This window comes from Papio anubis, chromosome 11 (assembly GCF_008728515.1).
Source record: "Papio anubis isolate 15944 chromosome 11, Panubis1.0, whole genome shotgun sequence".
NCBI lineage: Eukaryota > Metazoa > Chordata > Mammalia > Primates > Cercopithecidae > Papio > Papio anubis.
Window position 1 is genome coordinate 101,949,288 of NC_044986.1, and position 22,606 is coordinate 101,971,893.

The window sequence follows — 22,606 nt, forward strand, 5'->3', positions numbered from 1 at the left end:
CTGCTTTGATGGGTAGTGAAAAGGAATCTACTGGCTGAAATTAAAATGGTACAATCTAATATATGGTGGCTGGCTGTTATCAAAGGTGGTGGAGAACAGGTGCAAGAAGTTACAAAGGAAAAGTCCAGAATTTCACCCTGAGTAAATCCCATCATAGCACCTCAGAAGACCTGGCTTTATGTCCTGGTTTCACCATGTTTAAGCCAGATGGATGTACCCCAACTCAACTGCAGATTCTTCATCCGTGAAATGGGGATAGGATTCCTTGCCATGTTTACAATGTTGTGAGAATTCAATGTGAAAGTATTTATAAACTTTAAGTCACTTTATACAAATAAAGCATTATTAAATTCCATCAACAGATAAAACAATAAACAGTTCTAAAGGAGATTTTTGTTTTTCCTAAATCCCTATGCGAGTGACATTAAAGTAAATATTAATTGTGGTACTTAATGTCAGGGATAATGGTAAAACAATGCTAAATGACATACTCTTATATGCACATTTACCTTTTTGTCTGGCCTTACTTAATTTGCTCTCCTCAGAATAAACATCTTCAACTCTAGCTATACATTGGTGTTACTCTCTGAAAGCTAAATACTACAGGAATTTGTATCTGATATTTAGGAAAAGCACCAGACCTGGTTCTATCTGTACACACATTAGATAAAGGATCCAGCAAACAGATGCTCCTTCTTGCAATCAGCCAAGAACTTCTAATATTCTGACAACTTGTTAATCAACCAACATATGGTATCACTTTAGTAAACACAACACTCAGATTTTGCTTTTTACAGGGCATTTTCTGAGAGATGTAATGGTCCTGACTCATCAGCACTATTCACTGGAAATCAAGTGGAGCTAGCCTCCCCCACCACCTTCAATTTGTCTAATTACTTGGGGAAAAGTAAATATAAGCATTGACTGGAATTTTGTGTACTTTTTTTCTGAGTTGAGATTTTTTAACTGTCACCTTTGTAGACATTTGTAAAAGTAGTAGAAAATCTTTATGATACAGATTTACATATATCACAGGTCAAAAAATGTCTGTAGTTCTACCATTTGATCCAGCAATCCCATTACTGGGTATCCAGAGGAAAAGAAGTCATTATATGAAAAAGATACTTGCACATGCATGTTTATAGTAACACAATTCACAATTGCAAAAATATGGAACCAGCCCAAATGCCCACTGATCAATGAGTGGATAAAGAAATTGTGAGAGAGAGATATATATATAATATATATATGATAAAGATATATATATGATATGTAGATAAAGATATATATGATATAAAGATATATGTGATATATATGATAAAGAAATTGTGATATATGTGTGTGTGTGTATATATAAATAGGAATACTACTCAAAAGAAATGAATTAATGACATTTGCAGCAACCTGGATAATATTGGAGACTATAATTCTAATTGAAGTAACTCAGGAATGAAAAATCATACACACACATACACACACACACACACGCGCACACACACACATATACACCATGGAATACTATTCAGCCATAAAAAGGAGTGAAATAATGGCATTCATAGCTACCTGGATGGTATTGGAGATCATTATTCCAAGTGAAGTAACTCAGGAATGGAAAACCAAACATTGTATGTTCTCACTGATAAGTTGGAGCTAAGCTATAAGAATGCTAAGCTATAAGGAGCTAAGTTATAGGGATGCAAAGGCATGATACAATGGACTTTGGAGACTCAGCAAAAGGACAGAAGTGGGGTGAAGAATAAAAGACTACATACTGGGCCGGGTGCGGTGGCTCATGCCTGTAATCCCAGTACTTTGGGAGGTCAAAGTGGGCAGATCACCTGAGGTCAGGAGTTTGAGACCAGGCTGGCCAACATAGTGAGACCCTGTCTTTACTAAAAATACAGAAAAAAAAAAATTAGCCAGGCATGGTGGTGCACACCTGTTATCCAGCTGCTTGGAAGGCTGAGGCAAGAGAATCAGTTGAACCCAGGAGGCAGAGGTTGCAGTGAGGTGAGATCACGCCACTGCACTCCAGCCTGGGCGATAGAGTGAGACTCCATCTCCAAAAACAACAACAAAACACTACACATTGGGTACACTACACACTGTTCCAGTGATGGGTACACCAAACTATCACAGATCACCTCTAAAGAACTTATTCATGTAACCAAACACCACCTGTTCCCCCAAAACCTATTGAAACAAATAAATAAATAAAATGTTTAAAAAGTCTGTAGTTCTTCGATTAGTTACCTAAGGACTGTCATAACAAAGTACTGTAAGCTGAGTTGCTTAAAACAAGAGACATTTATTTTCTCATAGTTCTGGAGGCTAGAAGTCTGAAAGTGAGTTGTTGGGAGGGTCATGCTCCCTGCAAAGCCTGTAGGTGGGGATCCTTCCTTACCACTTCCAGTTTTTGGTAGCCTGAAACCTTTCTTGGCTAATCCTCTTCTGTGATAGGAAATAGGATTTCAAGGTACGAAACCTTTCTTGGTTAATCCTCTTCTGTGATAGGAAATAGGGTTTCAAGGTACAGCTTTAGACTCATTTGTGTGTATGTGTGTGTATGTGTCCACAAGCATGCACATATGTGCATATAGTTTGGATGGGAGAAATGTCCTCCTCTCTGGTGTGGATGCTGACATGTGCAGAGATACCTGGGACACACCTTTTGGTGAAGGATAAGCTGCCCAGGTGGCAAGGCAGCAAGCCAAGAACTAGACAGACATAGAAGGGCCTGCATTTGTGGCCTCTGAGTCATACTGGGCAGGGGTAATAACAATAACTCATATTCCATGCTCTATTGCCATTCCATAAAACTTCCAGAAAAGCTTGTCTCCATGCACAGTGAAGTCCTGGTCTTGCCCCTGGTGAGACTTGAGCCCCTTCTCCAGAAGTCAGGAGGAGGTAGACTTGACAGTGTCATCACAGAGCTCAATTGGAATTAGAGATGGCGCATTTCCATGATGGAGGAGAACATGACAGGTGTCAGAAGACACTTGTTCTTGAGAGTAGAAGACAGCCCCGTGGGACATTCAGAAATGCCTGAGGGGCACATGGAAACTGATAAACTCATGGCAAAGAGATGCAGCTTGGACTTTGCAATTTGGACATTTAAAAGGCAACGTGACTTTTTTTGAAGTCATAGTCTTCAAAGGAAAAAGATTTGGGTTACTCAAACTAATACTAACACTCTTATTAAAAAGGTAGTTGATAATTGTTAAGCATTTCCTATGAAGCAGGCAGTATTTTAAGCTTTTGAAGTTCTAGAATTATCTAGGCACAATTCCAATTTTAGAATCAGTTTCTACTTTGAGTGTCTATTTAATATTTTAATGTATAAAGTTGAACCATCTTTTAGGTAGAGGACTGAACCAAATGATCTCTTTAGAAGTGGAAGTCTTAGATTCTGTAACTATTATGATGCCATCTAAGTAGTCTTGGTAACTTTAGAGCAGAGGTCCCCAAACTTTTTGGCACCAGAGACCAGTTTTGTGGGAGACAATTTTTACATGGATGAGGGTCAGGGAGTGGTTCTGGGGATGATTCAAGTGCATTATGTTGATTGTGCAATTTATTTCTATTATTATTACATTGTAATATATAATGAAAAATTATATAACTCACCATCATGTAGAATCAGAGGGAGTCCTGAGCTTGTTTTCCTGAAACTAGATGGTCCCATCTGGGGATGATGGGAGACAGTGACAGATCATCAGGCATTAGATTCTCATAGGGAGCATGCAGCCTACATCCCTCGCTTGCTCAGTTTACAATAGGGTTCACGATCCTATGAGAATCTAATACCACCATTGATCTGACAGGAGGTGGAGCTCCAGAGGAAATGCGGGTGATAGGGAGTAGCTGCAAATACAGATGAAGCTTCCCTCGCTGGCCTGCTACTCACCCCTGCTGTGCAGCCTGGTTCCTAACAGGCCACAAACCAGTACCAGTCCATGGCCTGGGGGTTGGAGACCCCTGCTTTAGAGTATTATGCTTCCGGGAATTGTCTTGTTAATAACTTCATTGAAACTTATAATTCTGGGTACAAAACAAAGGAACAGTCCACAGTTCACTTAAGAATGAGCCAGACAGTCAAGAGCAGGTCTGAAGTATCATATCAAAGAGAGAAAACAGAAGTGAAAAGCAGATTCCAAACACCTGTAAAAACAAAATACATGGAGTGCCTGAGTTTGAACTTGTGCACAGGCAGGGAATTGTGAACAATGCTGACGTCTCTGGTCACCTGTGTCCTTCAGGTCTTCAACAGGTTATTTCAGTGTTGGTACTAGTGATGGCCAACACCTATATAGTGTTACTATGTGCTAAGCATGTTTAACCATTGGACAAATGTTAACTCATTTAATCTCACAATGACTCAGTAAAATAGGTACTAGGATTGTCTCAGTTCTGCAGATTAGAAAATGGAGTCACAGAGAGGCTAAGCAACTTTTCTAAGGTAACTCAGCTAGGATGCACTAGGGTCAAAACCTGAACCCAGAGAATTTGGCTCTAGTTTTTGTGCTCTAAGGGACTACACGAACTGCTTCGCAAAATTCTTACTGAGGTGCTTTCTCCCTTCAGAATCCCAGAGCAGTCTATCTTGTCTCTGTGAATTTGGACATGAAAGAATATCCTCTTGGCATAGTGGTCATAGGAAAACGGTTCCTCCAGGAGTGACAAATTATTTGACAGTGTTTCATGTAAATCTCTTCTCCTTTTCCACCATTATGGGGCAAGACAGAACAAGCCCATAGTTCCCATTTAAATGGTTGCTGTCTTAAGAGAAAACAGGAAATTCAAATTTATTATCTTCTTTTCTGTACCACCCTGTGTGAATTATACTCTCACTATAATAGCCAAGGTTTTGGGCTGAATTTTTGGTTTCATCACATACCAACTGTATGATCTCTGTCAAGCTGTTTGCCATGTCTAAGCCTCAGTTTCCTCTTTGTTTAAATGGGGATAATAATAGCCCCAACCTCAGAGGATGTTGTGAGGATGACATTAAGACCATGCATGTAAACTCCTCCCTACAGTTCCTAGCTTGCAGGAAGGTTTCAATAACTTCTAGCTTTTTGCTATGATTTTTGATTATGGTGTCAATCATCATTTTATTTATTTATTTATTTGAGATGGAGTTTTGCTCTTGTTGTCCAGGCTGGAGTGCAATGGTGCAATCTCAGCTCACTGCAACCTCTGCCTCCCGGGTTCAAGTGATTCTCCTGCCTCATCCTCCTGAGTAGCTGGAATTACAGACATGCACCACCACGTCCGGCTAATTTTGTGTTTTTAGTAGAGACGGGGTTTCTCCATGTCAGTCAGGCTGGTCTCGAACTCCCAACCTCAGGCGATCTGCCCGCCTCGGCCTCCCAAAGTGCTGGGATTATAGGCATGAGCCACCGTGCCCAGATGATCATCATTATTATTGAAGGAAAAACAATATTAACTTTCAAAAACATGTATTATAATTTGGAAATTGAACATTTTCAATTTTTAAAATTTTAGGTGTTTCCAATGCTTTTTATTAGGATCATTTATTTTTAAAAATTTCATGAAGGCTTTGTAAATATCTAGACTAATGGAGTCCCTTCTAGCCATGCTATATTCCCTATTTATGAGAGCTTTTCAATAAAAATGTTTCCTGTTGCTTGTCTTATCAGAGCCATGTATGTTGGTGTTATAAATTCATTGTAAGCTGATGACGAAGAAGATGATGATCATGATGACAATGTCATCACAAACCCATCCGCTTTGAGCACTCACATTCCGGGAGTACCTAATTTGACTGAAGATAATTCTAATTACGTCTTTGAGTGAATGAAGTGCTTAATGCCTTCTTTGCTCTTGACAGATTGATCCTACCAATCTAAGCTTTTAGCTGTCCCCAATGGGTTGGTAAGCTTAGTTTTGCTGACGCCATTTAGAGAAAAGAGAGTGTTTAGAAAACAACATTGGAATTTGCTTTTCTACTCGGCATTATTGGGCAGAACACATCTCTGAACAGAACAGGCCCAACTGGGCATGCATTCAAGGGGATGTCACAGCCAGAGAACCCACAGGATGTGGTGCCCCTTCACTCATAAGACAGTTCCGGGGAGGATAGCTCACTGCTATACACAGTACTATTTTGTAGGTTTGTAACTTTCAATCCATGCAGACTTTTCTTCAAGTTTATAGGGCACTTATTTGGATTTGGAAACTTCTAGTCAATTCAGTATAGAAATGAATGGCAGCAACTTAAATCTTTTGCTCTATAAGCTGCAGAGGTAATGGAGATTATTTATATAGAGTCAGAAGCAGTGAGGGTTTTTTGACCATCATGTTGGTTCACTACTGCCTTTGTCCTCTCTTTATCACTGACTTTGGACTTATTTACTCTGCACCCATCCTCAGCCTTTGTACAGGGGATGTTGTCAAAGAGGCTCCCCTCGGAATGTCTCCAGACAGTGCATTCCTGCAAAACCCACTGACTCAATATTTCACAGCCAGGAAAATAATGAAGTTCCCAAACGAGGCAAATTTCACACAATGAGCTTGGAAACAGACTGGAGAGTGTCCCTCTTTTCTTTAAAAAACCAAACAACAGAGATACTTGAAAAAGACTCATTCATCAAACACAAAGGCCAGCTTCCCCTGGGAGTCCCACCTTCCTCTCCTCCTTTCAAGAGTGAGTCTATTTATTTCCCTGTTCTGAAGCCCCAACTTACCACTCGGCAAAGAGCAACCAGTGCTGCAAAATATTGAATGTAGAATAAAGTCTTTTCAACGCTGCTGGATTTAGGACAGAAACAAACTATGATTGGAAAATGTTACTTAATTTAATTTGGGTTTTTGTATAAAGCATGGATGTATGTAGATAATCACAACCAATAGTTTCTTTACTAGCATAAAATCTACATTTTCCATGGCTAGCAGAGAGCTGCACTCACATAACACAATCAACTACTGCTATCAGATATAGCCTGTTTGTGAAAAAATATCCCTTAAAGCTTTCTGAGTATTAATAAATTATCTTCCAAAATAGTAATTTAGGGAGCTTAGGTGTTTGTTCTGTTTTGTTGTTGTTGTTGTTTGTTTGTTTACTGTTTTATGAGTGTGGAATACTTTATGTCCTATAAATTGCTCAGGGTCAGAGGCACTTTATATGGGTTGCCATGGAAACCAGACGATGACCCAGACTGGGAGAGGAGCTCATCTTTGTCTAAGAGAAGCACCCTTTTCCTTGGAAGGGTCCTGGCAACCTAGGATGCCTGAGGGCTGTGCAGACCCTGGCACAGCAAACATGGAACAAGTTAAATACTCTGTAGAATTTGTTGGACTTGCTGATTGAATACAACCATCTTTTCTAGATCTACACTTCATCCATTCATTCATCATGAATTTTTAATTTATTGGATAATTATTAGGTATTCAGTTATGGCAGGGAACAAAACGAATTCCCTGTCCTCGCAGAGATAGCCTTCTGGTGGTGCAGACAATGGTAAACAATGAGTGGTCAATGCAGTGAGGAAAGATAAAGCAGAATATATGCTAGAGACTGATGGTGATGTTATTCAGAGGGTGGGCAGGGAAGGCGATTGGGGGTAAGAAATCCATTGGGACTAGAATGGAGAGAATGAGAATTGAGTGATGGAGCATGGGTCAGGAAGAACAGGCATGGGCCAAACCATTGAGGTCTCATAAACTTTTATGCCAAGTGTGATGAGAAGCAATGGTACATTTACTGACATCCTTAAAGTTCTGAGCTTTAATGCTCCGGGCAATTTAAAGATAGTAGATAAATAATAAATGAAGATCAACATTGGGCATAATACAAAAATTTGACATGTGGAAGACTTTTGAAAATGTTGTTGCATCTCATGTTTCTCAAGGGTTAACTATGCTCATTATATCAATTGAGCTTCCTGTCTGGTTCTCCACTGGCTAGCAGCTGGAGTCTTGTGAATTACGTACTTGAATGACCCTGTGCTCTGCCAGCACCTAGATCGTGTGCTTGGCAAGCACACCTGAGAGTGAACTTAAACACACCTTCAGAGCCACTGCTTGATGATCCAGATGAAAAATGGCCTCTTTAGATTATGGAGTTTCCTTTGCTTAAGAAAAGAAAAATAATTTCTCCAGGAAGTGAGAGGTAAGGTGCTCTGTTATGTAGGACAGCCTTTGAGGCTAATATGTGTGAACACTGATAATGTCAGACAGTGGCTGGAGAGAACCGAGGCTGGCTTCAGTGAACAGAGGAAACAGGGACAGCCTGTCTTCTGCTTCTGGGGAGTGTCAGGAAATCCTCTGATATATTGGCCAGTCTGCTTTTTCCTCCCACCTCACTTTATCATATAGAAAAGGATCCAATTTTTAAATAATCAGCCATTCAGCTGGTCACGTTTGTTTTAAGAAAAATGTAGGTGTCCCATGTAGGGAGAGAAAGATCCACACCCCCACTGTTTCACAAAAGGTCTCCATAGCACAGAGGAAATGTCCTGCCACATTTCAGCTTCTGCTTAAGAGTTTCCTTTGGAAAGAGGCCATGCTGTAGTCAAACTCAGGACTGAATCCCAGTTCATCTATTTTCTAGTTGTGCATGCTTAGACAAGTTACTACTTTCATGGAGCCTCAGTTTTTCTTGTGTGAAAAAAAAAATCCCTCCTTATAAGTAAGCCTTAGGATTAAAAATTATATGCCTATACCTCTATGACCTGACATCTAGTAGGAACTTAATTGATGGTCATAATTTTTGTCATTGTGATGAATAATTCAAATCTTATAATTTTTAGGTCCTTGTGTCACATACCCCTAGCAATCCCCAGGATTCAAGTTCAGTAATATCTGGAGAGGGAAGAATCTGCCAGAATTAGAATCCTTATGTTCTATCCATTAACAGAGGTCATGGTTCATATGTTGGAAACCTAACCTCCAGTGCAATAGTGTTGGGTGGTGGGGCCTAGCGAGAGATGTTTTCATGAGGGCTCTGCTCTCATGAATGGGTAATGTTATCTCAGGATTGGGTTTGTTATGAAAGTGAGTTTGGCCCCCATCTTGGACTTTCTTGCACTCACTTGCTCCTTCCACCACTGGATGACATAACATGAAGGCCCTTGCCAGATGCCGAACCCTTGATCTTGGACTTCCCAGTCTCTAGAATCATGAGCCAATACATTTCTCTGTGGCATACCATTACGGCAGCACAAAACAGACTAAGACATGCCTATATTTTTCTAAATGATCACTAGAAAACACTGGGTTTGTGTGAGGCAGGAGAGTAGTGTCAGTGAGGAAAGAGTTTTGTTGATGAATATAAACATAATAATGGAAGGCCACTGAGCTCTTCACAGTTGTCCAAGTTGGGCAAAGGTGGAAAAACACTTAGTTCTCAGAAGTGAGAGGGCTTGGGTCTGTCCCTCTACAAGATAATCACGCCTTGACTGTTAGAGAGGGACAGGAGGTCTTTACATCTTGGGCTCTACTTTGCACGTGTTGTAGAGAACTACAGGAAAGATAAAGACATCCTGAGTTTGCGCTGTTACCAACAAATGACTTCACCAATGCCATAACATTTTTGAATCCTACAATATTCTGAGAGGACAAATATAGGGCATTGGTTTGTTTCATATTTTTGTAACATCTAAAGTAACACACACAGACACACACAAACACACCAAACCTTTCTAATATTTCTAAGTAACTGTTATTTTGTTATTCAGTGCTTTTTATCAGAAAGATGAAAGGAATTTGTAAAAGGAGAGACAACCTAAAACAAAGACTAGAGAAGTCCAAGCAGAAAGAAATCTTACCAGTTGACTGTCATTCAATATCTTTTTTAAAAAAGTAAGTGTGTTTCCTGTTTTTAATCATTCAGGAAATGCATTTTCCTTTTAAAAAGAGATGATGTGAAACCCAAAGCTATATGCTTAACTTTTAACTTATTCATTGTCATTCCTTTCCAAAATAGCTTTCTTCTCCAGCTCTCAGCACCTGAAATGTGTTTATTCTGATCAAAATTATTCTTTTTTTAAAAAATAAATTAATTTATTTTTTGTTGATACATAATAGCTGTACATAGTTTTGTAGTACATGTGATAATCTGATACATCCATATAATCAAATCAGGGTAATTGGGATGTCCATTACCTTAAATACTTATGTTTTCTATATGCTAGGAACATCTGAATTATGCCCTTCTAGCTTTTAAAATTTTTTTTATTTTTTTATTTGAGATTGAGTCAGGTTGGAAGTGAAGTGGCATGATCTCAGTTCACTGCAATCTCCACTTCCCAGGCTCAAGTGATTCTTGTGCCTCAGTCTCCCAAGTAGCTGGGATTACAGGTATGCACCATCACGCCCAGCTAATTTTTGTATTTTTAGTAGAGATGGGGTTTCACCGTGTTGCCCAGGCTTGTCTCAAACTCCTGACCTCAAGTGATCCGCCCACCTTGGCCTGCCAAAGTGCTAGGATTACAGGAGTAAGCCACCGTGCCTGGCCCCTATTTTGAAATATACAGTTGATGATGTTGACTACAGTCACCCTACTGATCTATTGAACGTCAGATCTTATTTTTTTAATCTAAGTGTGTATTTGTACCCGTTAATCAATAACCAAGGTTATTCTTAAAATGAATTTCAATGCACTTTCTTTTAATCTAGTTTTCAGCAGCCACAGGAAATACATCTAGGTTGTGCACCCACTCAGAAACAATCTCACAGGTGATTTCTTTATTAAAGTGATTTATTTATCAAGGAAGGAGGACATGAGGGTGGTGTTTTTCTTTCTAATCACTCAGTTTTATTAAAAAATATCCTTGAAATTTTAAAAACGATTTGTCCAAAGGTCTCAAAATTCCTTTGAAGCTGCAGAAAAATGGCTTTCAAAAAATAAGTTTTTAATGCTTTTCTCTCTGGACTCTTACAAAATCAGAGGTGGTGAGGAGGATGGAGCGTGGCAGAAGAAAGGCAACTGAGTCTACAGTACCAAGGGTGCGTCTTGAGTCTTGTTTTTTATAAACTGTCTTGTCACCTCGGTCTCTGACAAAAGCCAGCAAAGTTCACCCAAAGATAAATCAAATGCCTGAAGAACTCTCTTGCTAAAAGTTCAGTAAACTGCCTTTTTTCTGCTCTAGCTAGGAGATTGGATAGTTTGAACTCAGTGTCGAAAACATGAAATGGTTTCATTTGTTCAATGTTTCCAGTTATGGCCTTCAATCATGTCCTGTCAAATACTATTTTCCCATTCCTTGATGATACCTGAGCAAGATCCTATAAACTTCTGGTCACTTGGAGTTACAAAAAGTCTGGGCCAGTTTAAAACTCAAATTTTGTATCTAACTTAAATCTAATCTCTTTATTTTCTCTGGTGCAGGCTAAGCGATGGCTCAGGGTATATCCCACGGGTACAGAAAACGTTCTGCTACTGGGTACCTCCACCTCTACCTCCATTCAAAATCTTGCTCCTTGGTGGGTCTGGGTCAGTGGAGAGGGATTAGGTGAATCCTTTCTGGGTGGTTTTCATGTTCTGTTTTTTGCATCTTGCACTAACGCTGATACATTCTTAGCATCTCTTCTGTGACGGGCATCCAAATGTAGATCTTGGGTGCCAGGCCAGGGTGCAGACAGTTCCTAGAGGTGAGAGCTTAGGCTCCTATTCAACTTCTTCCATTTCCAGCAGTACTCTTCCAACCTTACACATACAAGTGCATCCTCTGAGAAACTTGGGAGCCTTGTTAGCTGGTGGAGAACTCTCAAGATGGCACCAGCCTGTCTATGGTCTATGTGGGAATCACCGCCATCCTTGCATTCCATGCAGTGTAAGTACAGTTGGCTTCCTGGCCACTTCTCTCTGCTTTACTCTGCCATTTTCTCTTTTCCCCAGGTTAACAAAGCTCAGGAACTGAACTGTTGGTTTGCTCCCTAAGCAGACATCCGCCCAGCCAAAGAGGTACCAGTCTTCCACCCTTGCCAGCACTCTTCCCTTCAATGCAATCTTCCATTGGCTTCAAGAAGGGGTAGGCACGCTTCCTGTCTTCAGGGGAGAGTATCTCCTGTCACAATGAGCATGACATCCATTGAGTGATCTCAGATAGTCCAGAAATATTATTCTCTCTTCTTCTTTTCTTCCTGGGGCACAACTGGTTCTGACAGCAGGACCTTTCCTCCTAGAATCCCTGAGGGAGGTGTCTGCTCCCAGTTATTGGGGGTTATCTTAATTATGTGGGATACACAAGCCTCTTTATTCTCAGATTTCACCCCCACTTGTCCATTCCAATGGAATAGAAATAGGTCCATTTAATATTCTTTTCTACTACTATCTAAGTGTCTCCTAAAACACATCCATCAAACCACAAACTTTTTCAGACTCAATTCATTCATCCATTTAACAAATATTTATTGAGTGCCCATTCTACACCAAGAACTATTCTGGGCACTGGAGATGTGGCAGTAACCAGGATAGAGTGGGTTACCTCTCTCAGACAGCTTATACTCTATTGGTGGTGAACTCTTAAAACAAGTATACTAGTAAAATGATTTTAGATAGGGCTACCAAGATAGTAAAATAGGGTGTGGTAGAGAATGCCTGTACGGGAGAGGATGTCACTTAAGATTGGTGGCTAGAGAAAGCTAATCTGAAAAGGTGATCCTTGAACTGAACCTAAGTGATTCCCAGGCAGGGCAAGTACAAAGGCCCTGGGGCAGGAGCCTGTTCGTCTTGTTCAAGGACTTAAACGATAAGCAACTAGATGGCTTTCCTATTCTCATCTTAGAAGTTCAATCTCCCAAGAGGTTGTCCCCTGTCCTTAGCTCACTCTAGGCTAGTACAGGAGATGAAGAGTTCACTGTTCATTCCACTGCTAGTCCACTCTACATACAGCCACTGTAGCTGTCTCTTTAGACTTAGACATTTATATTTTATGTAATTAAACTAATTAATTTTAGAAACAAGGTCTCACTATGTTGCCCCGGCTGGACTCAAACTTCTGGGCAACATAGTGAGTGATCCTTCTACCTCAGGCTCCCAAGTAGCTGGGACTACAGGTACGCGTCACTGTGCCTTGCTTAGACTTAGAGCTTTTAGACAGGATGGAGCCTTTTTCACCCATCTATTTGGGCCATGTGCCTGGAAGTGTCTTTATTAGAAGGCTATTGTAGTTCTGGCCAAATTGCCACCCATGTAAACATCAGCCACTAGGTAATGGGAGAATGAAGCTGGAAGGCTTTCCAAGCCTAATACCTTCCTAATGTGGTTTACAGATTAATTCACTTGCATATATAAAATATGTGTACTACACTTTAAAGCATTATACAAACAACAGTATGTTATTGTGAGGCTTACTTACTAAAATATGAGTGATGAATGGAAAAGAAATAAGCTCCAAGAAAACTCTAGGGTGCCATTCCTCCAGCTGGTTTATTTCTTTAAAATAAGGGAAACTCATTGGAAAATTGCCCATTTTGTAAAACAAAATCACCTTCATAACTTTCATGCCTGAAATGGCATAGTTCTTAACGGCAATTAAGAAATATGAATGAAGAGATGGAATTTGAGAGTTGAGAGACATCTTTGAGGCCATTAATGACAATACTCTCATTTTACAGATGAGATAACAGATGTGCAACAAGGTTAAGCAGCATTCCAAAGACACAGAACATTTGTAATTGTCAGAACTGAACTTGAATCCGAATCTCTTTACTAGCAGTCTACTAGTCTTGCCACTGTATTGCAATACCTCTAAAAAGTGTTACCTGGTATACATTATATCAAAGGCCAGGGCCAACTGTGTTCTCAGCACAATTAGATGAGAGGTATGGTAGGCAGCCTCCAAGAGGGTGCCCAGTGATGCCTGCATCCTGACACTCCCCTTCTACATTGTTCTAGAGTTGGTCTGTATGACCAATAGAATATAACAGAAGTGATTGTTTCTGTGTCATTTCCAAGATGGGTTGTAAAAGACTGTGGCTGCCATATTGATCTTTTTCTCTTGGATCATGTCCTCAGGGGAAAGCCAGCTGCTATGTCATGAGATTGCTCAGGCAGCCTTTGGAAAGGCCCACATAGCAAGGAAGTGAGACACTCAACCAACAGCCAGCAAGAAACTGAGTCTTGCCCACAATCACACAAGAGAGCTTGGAAATAGATCTTTTAGCCTCACACACCTATAGCCCTAGCCAAGAGCTTGACTGCAGTCTCACAAGAGATCCTGAGCTTGAACCACCCAGCTAGTCTGCTCCCAGATTCCTAACACCCAGAAACTGTGAGATAATAAAGGTTTATGATTCATGTTGCTATTCTGGTGGGCAATTTTTTGTGCAGAACAGATAACTAATATAGGCATTGTGCTTTAATTCCTTGAAATCATCCTAGGTACCATGTGATAGGCTACATTACTTAATGACAATCTCACCTTCTCATTCCTTGCACAGGGGAGAGACAGGCACCTGCTTGCTCCAGGGCCTGCCTGAACTCAGGCTCTGCCACAGGGATGAAGAAGTTGGAGAATGTTTCTGCCAAATGCCAACAACGCCTCCTCAAGGACAATTCATGAAGGGTGTTAGCCTGTGCTCAACTTCCCTTGGCAAAACTGCAACAAAGGCACGGCAGCAGTTTGATGTTCACAGAGAAGAATGAACACAAAGCATGGCTTTAGGCAGACTTCCTTTAAACATGCACAGTCTCCTGCTGCTCTCTTACCCGTTCGGAGGACTGGAAATTTCCAGAGGCTGTTCTTTCCCTGCCCTGTTACAAGTTTATACTGGATTTTGTAGAAAGGATTTTTAAAGGTACTTTTGAACCTAAATTTGGTATTTTCTTTACCAGTTCCAGGGCTGTGGACACTTCAAAATACTTGCAGTTTAGGGAGTGGGATTTATTTGTGCTGGTGTGCTTTGGGTCTAGAAAGCATCACTGAGCACCTCAGATATACCTCCTTTGTTTTCCTGGTAGACTGCATCTGTTTCCTTCTTCATTGTTAGGTTTGAGCTCATCAGATTTATAAAGTTTTTCTAAAGTGATTCTATCTAGCTCGTATCATTTCTTATCCATCTACTTTGAACCATTATGCCTCATTCAGGAGAAGAGCTGAGCTTGGTTCTACATTCCTTTTGTCTCTCTGGGTATCCTTCCTGGTTCCCAACATTGAGTCTCAAAGGTAAGGGACATTCAAAGCTTTAACAGTGGAGGCTTAATCAATGTCACCAAATAATGCCAGTGCCTGAGAGGCTGGGGTGGTAAGGAAGGAGTTGAATAATGGTAACGACGTCAGCTCAGCCTAGACTTGAACTTTCTTTATTGTGACTTTGAGTATTGTGTTGTATCTTCTCAACTTTCCTGTGTGGAAAGTAAAACAAAACAAAACAAAATCCATGATCCATTGTCATACAGTTGGAGACACAGGGACAGAAAAGTCTTATGTGCATTAATGGTGTATTTCAGGAGGTAGAGCCCAGTGTTCACAAAGTCGGGGTGAAGGTTGGGCCAGATTATCCAAAAGGCATGACTAACAATGAGATTATAGGGGATGCCGAAAGGCTCTCTTGCTGTTCTGTCTCTCCTTCCCACAATGCCTGAAACCCACCATTACCATGAATGCCTGTACATTAGAATTACCGTCTTTTGAAATGTGGATGGTCTTAGAAGTGTTAACTTGCCCTCTGTTCTTAACATTTTATGGTGAAGGAGTTTACCAGAACATGTTTCCTCAAGGCTCTGAGAGCATAATAGTTAAATGCAATAGAAGGAGATAAGATCCAGCTAAATTTAAACCACAAGACCTCTCCTGAGTATAGCTATTTCTTTAGGGAGGTAGGGCTGCTCACTCACTCCTTACAAGGACTTGATGTCTGAGGTGAGGTTATTTGCTTTTTGAAAAGCTTACAGGTAGGAAACTAAAAGTTAAGCACTCCCAGAAAGTACAAATAGAATAGCTGAATTTTCAAACAAGAATTTTTAGACTTGTAGGAGCCTAGTCATTAATGCTATTAAATTCAAACACTTGGGGGAATACCACTTTGGTATTTCAATTTTAGCCATAGCAAAGTCAGGAAGTGCAAAAGTTGAAGTTCTCAGGGCAAGAGTAATTCATCCCTGTTACATATTTTTGACAGAATCCTTACAAGTCCTAGAAATTTGTGTCTCTAATATACTCAATTTATTCAGCTGCTTTTGCAAAAGAGGACAATACAGTGAGCTCCTTCTGGGTGATATGGTCACACTTTCATCCTCATTATAGGACTCCTGGCATTTAGTTTGAAAGGCTGAGAGGAAAATCCATTTGTAGAACTTTTTTAGAGAGATAGGAGCCAAAACAGAACAGGGAAACTATTGTTTTCCTGTTCTCTATGGAAACACAGCACTCAAGTTTGAAGTAACAAGGTTTTTTCCAATTGAAAATTGAAATTAAGAAAAAAATACCATTCATATAGTATCCAAAACTTGAAATACTTAAGGATAAATTTCACAAAAAATGTGTACTATGGGTACACCGATGGTATAAAACATGGCTGAAAAAGTTAAAGAAGTCCTAAATAAATGGGGAGATATATGCCACATTCTTAGGTTGGAAAAGTTAATATTGCTAAAATATCATTTTTGTCTAAATTGATATATTCCTATAAACATTCCAGAAGGTTTTTTGGTAGAAATTGACAAGATATTACTAAATGCTTGTTAAATGATATTAAAATGCTCATTAATTGGAGAGAACCTAGAATAGCCACAACAATTTTGAAAAAGAAGAGCAAAGTTAGAGAACTAACACTATCTGATATCATGCCTTATGCTTTTATAGTAATCTAGACCGTGTGGAATTAACAGAGAAAAGATGGGCAAATAGATCAATGGGACAGACTAGAGAATCCAGAAACATACCCACACTAATATTATATAGACAACTGATTTTTGACAAAGATACAAAGGTAATTCTATGGGGGAAAAATAAGCATTTCAACAAGTAGTTCTGGAACAGTTAGATATCAAAGAAGGAAACAAACTTCAATGGGTATCTTGTACCAGATTAAAAACCCTAATACTATATATATATCATAGACCTAAATGTAAAACCTAAAACTTCAAAGCTATTAAAACAAATCCCAGGTATATTTTTATATACTCATTTTTCTTAAGTGAATCCTAGGAGTGGAATTGCTGGATCATATGTCTTTAAATTTTTAAGAAACTACCAAACTGTTGTGCAAAGTGTCCTATTTTATATTGTTTTTTAAATCCTTGACAATGTTTATTATCAAAAAACTTTAGTAGTAGGTTTTTTTAAAAAGAATGTTGGTTTTAGAATACACCAAGAGGACACTCTGTGACAGGACATACACAAACAAGGATAATGAAAATATTAAATACTATCCGAATTAGAACACTATAATTCAAATTGCTAATTATAATCTTTGTGTCTTGGTAGAAATAACTATAGTCCCCCTTCATGAAATTCATCCCCACCTTCTCATGAAGACTGTGAAGTCTCAGCACAATGTCAGTTATTTAATTTACAATAATCAATGCTGAGTTTTCTGTGTTGAAGCATGCACTGTTACAGAAAGCACAAAATCCTAGTTACAGGGATTTTTAGTTTTCTTCAAAATGTATCTGAAGCATCTTTTAAAGTGCGAGCTACAAATAGGCTGTATCCTTAATGAAAAAGGCTTTTATCTAAAAGAAGTATGAGATAACTATCCAATACTGCAGAAATGGTTATATAACTAACCGAAGGAACCAGCAGCACTCTGCTAACTCTGTTTTAGTGTAGTAACCTCCCTCTTGGTCTTCTACTACCAGCCAAACATGTACTCCATTGCTTTGGATACAAGATTTTCAACTGTCAGAAATAACCTGATAATCACTAGTAGCTTTGTATGCTGTAGCAAGAGGTCTCATGGCAGAAATCTAGGAGTACTTCCAGGTTGTGTTGGTGTACCTAGAGTTTTGATTGGTGGTGTAAAGGCTAAAGATGGAGATGATAAAGCACGTCTGTCACTGCTTCCCATTACACTTTGGTCAATACATGGTTTTACACCAATCATGATGGATTCTCCAAAAATCCTCCCATCTTTGGTTAAGGCTTTCCGAGCCTGCAGTTTAGACTGATAACGAATATACATTCAATTTCCTGTGTTAGACATCACACTTTTTCAGATATTCCCATACTATGCAAATGATAATAATACGTAGGAAGCAGAGGCTTGAGGAAACCCAAACACAGTCACCCAAGTGTCATCAAGGTGATCTTCTGAAGTCAAAGATCTCCTTGAGTATAAAAAAGATCCAACTGGGCAGGAGATAATGTCATCTTTCATGGCTTACCGATATTTGCTGGACTAAACATACTTTGCCCTGTTCCAGGAGTAGATGTAACTCCAGCAAGAGGACTCTGCATTATGAAATGCTTGGCTGTCTTATTGAAGTTAAAGGTGTTGATCCAAGTCCCGGGCTAGAAATGTCATCACACATACTTCTAACTGATGGAGCACCACTTTGATCGTTATGAGCTGGTACAACTGGTTGTGGTGGTCACCCACATGCAAGTAAAGGTGATCTCAATTACACTACTCCTACCAAAGGGCCACTAATTCATTGAGGTTGCAGAGTCACCAGAGCTGGCAGATCCCACATTCAAAATCCAGGTAAGAACGGGGCATTAACGCCTGGCTTTGGAGATGAAGCCAGCATCATTGGTTCAGATCCTAACATGCGCACCTGGAGTTCCATGGCAAAGGCTGCCATTGTGTCAGCAACTTCTGTTTTATATTCTTAGAAATAGCATATGAGAGTACCAGTTGCTCCACTTCCTCACCAATACTTGGTACAGTCAGTCTTTTTAATTTTAGCCATACTAAGAGTTATAATCTCATTAATTTGCATTCCCTTAAAAAACAATTATGCTGAACATTTTTTCGTGTGCTAATTTGCCATCCTTGTATCTTCTTTCAGATGTATCTGTACAAATCCCAGGTATACTAGAAGAAAACAGGGGAGAAAATCTTTGTGACCTTGGGTCAAGGAAAGATTTCCTAGATATGATGCCAAAACCAAAATCCATAAAAGAACAAATTGGCTTCATCAAAATGTAAAACTTCTGCTCTCCAAAAGACACTGTAAAGAGAACAAGAAGACAAGCCAGAGACTGGGGGAAATTCTTTGCAAAACACACATCTGATAAAGGACTTGTATGTAGAATATGGAAAGAACTTTCAAATTTCAACAATAAGAAAACAAACAACCCAATAAAGAAGTATACAAGGGGTTTCTATGGATACATCTGAAAGATAAAAGGATGGTAAATTAGCACACAAAATATATTCAACAAAATTGTTCATCAAGGGCATGCAAATTAATGAGACTGTAGCTCTTAGAATGGCTAAAATTAAAAAGACCAGTCATATCAAAGGGTAGTAAGGAAGTGGAACAACTGGTACTTTCATATGCTATTGCTAAGAATGTGAAATGGACAAGCACTGTGGACAACAGTTTGGTAGTTTCTTAAAAACTGAAACACATACTTACTATATGATCCAGCAATTCCACTCCTAGGATTTATTCAAGAAAAATGAGTACTTAAAAGTGTACTTGAGATGTGCTTTAATCAGGCACATTAAGAGATACCTGTGAAGGAAGTCATTTTACTCACAGTTCCCTAGAAATGGGAGGCATGGCACACAAAGAGGCCATATGAGCAAGCACCAGGTCAGTCCCGAGTAAAGAGAGCGGGGGAAAACATGAGCCTTTATGTGGTTTCTGCAGGAAGGAATGTGTGAGGCAGGATAAGAAGAATAAATGAGCTTAGGACTGGCTAGTTTGAATAGTTTCAACCAGCTCCAGGGTGTACAGATTGCCCCTAGTTTTCTGGTACTCAGCCCTGGGATGATAGGGCAGGTGGATAGCGGCCCAGAGTGTAAGAGTCTGATCAAAGAGCAGTGGGGGATTCCGGGCTCTGGATTGGTTAGTTTACAAATAAAAGTGATGTTGGCAGGTAAGTCTTGTTACCTTTAGGAACTAGTTTACCCTGGGAGAGGCAGTGTCTCTAAGATCAGTAAGGTTTCAAATGTCAAAATATCAGAAACACATGGTTAATGTAGAATTCTATCTCCATACAGAAACTTTATGTGAATGTTCATGTTGGCTTTATTTGCAATAGCCCCAAACTGGAAGCAAACCAAATATACGTCAACAGTTAAATAGATAAACAGATCATGGCATATCCAAATAATAGGCTACCACTCAACAGTAAATAAGAAATGAATTATTGATACACGTAAAAATATAGATGAATCTCAAAATAATTATGCTGGTTGAAAAAGGGAGACAAAAATGGAGTATGTATGATACCATTTACTCTAGAAAATGCAAGCTAATTTCTAGTGACAGAACACAGATCGGCTGATGGCCTGGTGATGAGGTATGAGGGAGAAAAACATTAAAAATTGGTGATGGATTTGTCATCATTTTGACTGTGGTGATAGTTTCATGGTGTATACATATGTTGAGATTTATCAAATGGGAAAATTTAAATGTGTGCAGTTACTAAAGGTATTAATGTGTGCATTTATACTTCAAATAAGCTATTTCAAACAACTGCTTGTCAAGGGAATATTTTATTTCCCAGTCTCTAAAGTTATCTAATCAGAATAAAGAAAACTCTTAGCTCAACTTCAGGTCACAGAGTGGCCCAAATGTTGCCCAGAGATAATTGCAAACCCAACATTTTTTTTTTTTTTTTTTCCAAGACAGAGTCTCACTGTATCGCCCAGGTTAGCATGCAGTGGCTTGATCTTGGCTCACTGCAACTTCCACCTCCCATGTTCAAACAATTCTCCCTGCCTCAGCGTCCCGAGTAGCTGGGATTACAGGTGCCCAAAACCGAGCCCAGCTAATTTTTGTATTTTTTAGTAGAGACAGGGTTTCGTCATGTTAGCCAGGCTGGTCTTGAACTCCTGACCTCAAGTGATCCGCCCACCTCGGCCTCCCAAAGTGCTGGGATTATAGGCGTGAGCCACCGCGCCCAGCCCCCAACATTTTTTGAGAAGCAAATTGGACTCAAAATTAGTAACCTTGGGTCTTGGTTCCAGCTCTGCCATTGATTTGCTGTGTCATTTTAGGCAAATCATTCAATTCCTCCAGACCTCAGTTTTCTTGTGTATAATACGAATATGTGGAACTTAGATGTTCTCTAAGTACTCGTCATTTCGAAACTGTGGATCCAGCACCACTAACTAGGGTTCTGTGGATCTATCCAAGTTGCCCAGCTCAGAGAGTTTCAGATAACCCCTGATCCTATCTCCAATTACTGACAGCCATTTGTCAAGGGCAAAAAGGAAGATTAGGAAAGGAGGCAGGAGTAGGTTAACAGGAATTGTTTGGGAGTGCACTATTATTGCACTCCCAATAATTATTGTGGTAAAATAAAAAAATTATTGTGGTAAAATACACTTACCATAACATTTATCATCGTAATCATTTTTAAGCGTACAGTGCAGTGGCATTAAGTACTTTCACCCTGATCTGCAACCATCATCATCACCCATCTACAGAACTCTTTTTATCTTGCAACACTGGAACTCCGTATGCATTAAACACTAACTCCCCATTCCCTTTTCCCCAGACACCTGGCTACCACCCCTCTACTTTCCTTTTTTTTTTTTTTTTTTGACATGGAGTCTCACTCTGTTGCCCAGGCTGGAGTGCAGTGGCACAATCTCAGCTCACTGCAACCTCTGCCTCCCAGGTTAAAGGAATTCTCCTGCCTCAGCCTCCCAAGTAGCTGGGACTACAGGCACACACAACCATGGCCAGCTAATTTTTGTATTTTTTTAGTAGAAACGGGATTTCACCATGTTGACCAGGATGGTCTCAAACTCCTGACCTCAGGTGATCCACTTGCCTCGGCCTCCCAAAGTGCTGGGATTACAGGTGTGAGTCACCATGCCCGGCCTCTCCCCTCTACTTTCTATCTGTATGAATTTGGCTACTCCGGGTACTTCATGTATGCAGCATCACACAATACACTAAGTGCTTTTATATTATCATATTTAATCCTTCCAATAAGTCAGGAAGTAGAGATTATCCTTTTCATAATTATTATTATTTTTATTTATTTATTTTTTATTTTTAAAAGGAGTCTCGCTCTGTCCCCCAGGCTGGAGTGCAGTGGCGCGATCTCGGCTCACTGCAAGCTCTGCCTCCTGGTTCACGCCATTCTCTGCCTCAGCCTCCTGAGTAGCTGGGACTACAGGTGCCCACCAACACGCCCGGCTAATTTTTTGTATTTTTAGTAGAGACGGGGTTTCACCATGCTAGCTAGGATGGTCTCGATTTCTTGACCTCGTGATCCACCTGTCTCAGCCTCCCAAAGTGCTGGGATTACAGGCATGAGGCACCACGCCCAGCCTATTATTTGTATTTTCTTTTAGACAGAGTCTCACTCTGTCAGCTAGGCTGGAGTGCAGCAGCATGATCACAGCTCACTGCAGCCTCGAAATCCCAGGCTCAAGCCATCCTCATACCTCAGCCTCCTGAGAAGCTGGGACACAGGCATGTGTCACCATGTCTGGCTAATTTTTTATTTTTTATTTTTTATTTTTTGTAGAGACAGAGTCTTACTCTGTTGACCAGACTGGT

General features: G+C 39.9%; 1 protein-coding gene and 1 pseudogene across 4 annotated transcripts in view; both read right to left on the minus strand.

Moving 5' to 3' along the window:
- The window catches only part of KIAA1217 (KIAA1217 ortholog), a 499,018-nt gene that overhangs the window by 374,180 nt on the left and 102,232 nt on the right, over positions 1-22,606 (minus strand). The window lies entirely within an intron of this gene.
- LOC108587529 lies at positions 17,456-20,753 on the minus strand (annotated as a pseudogene).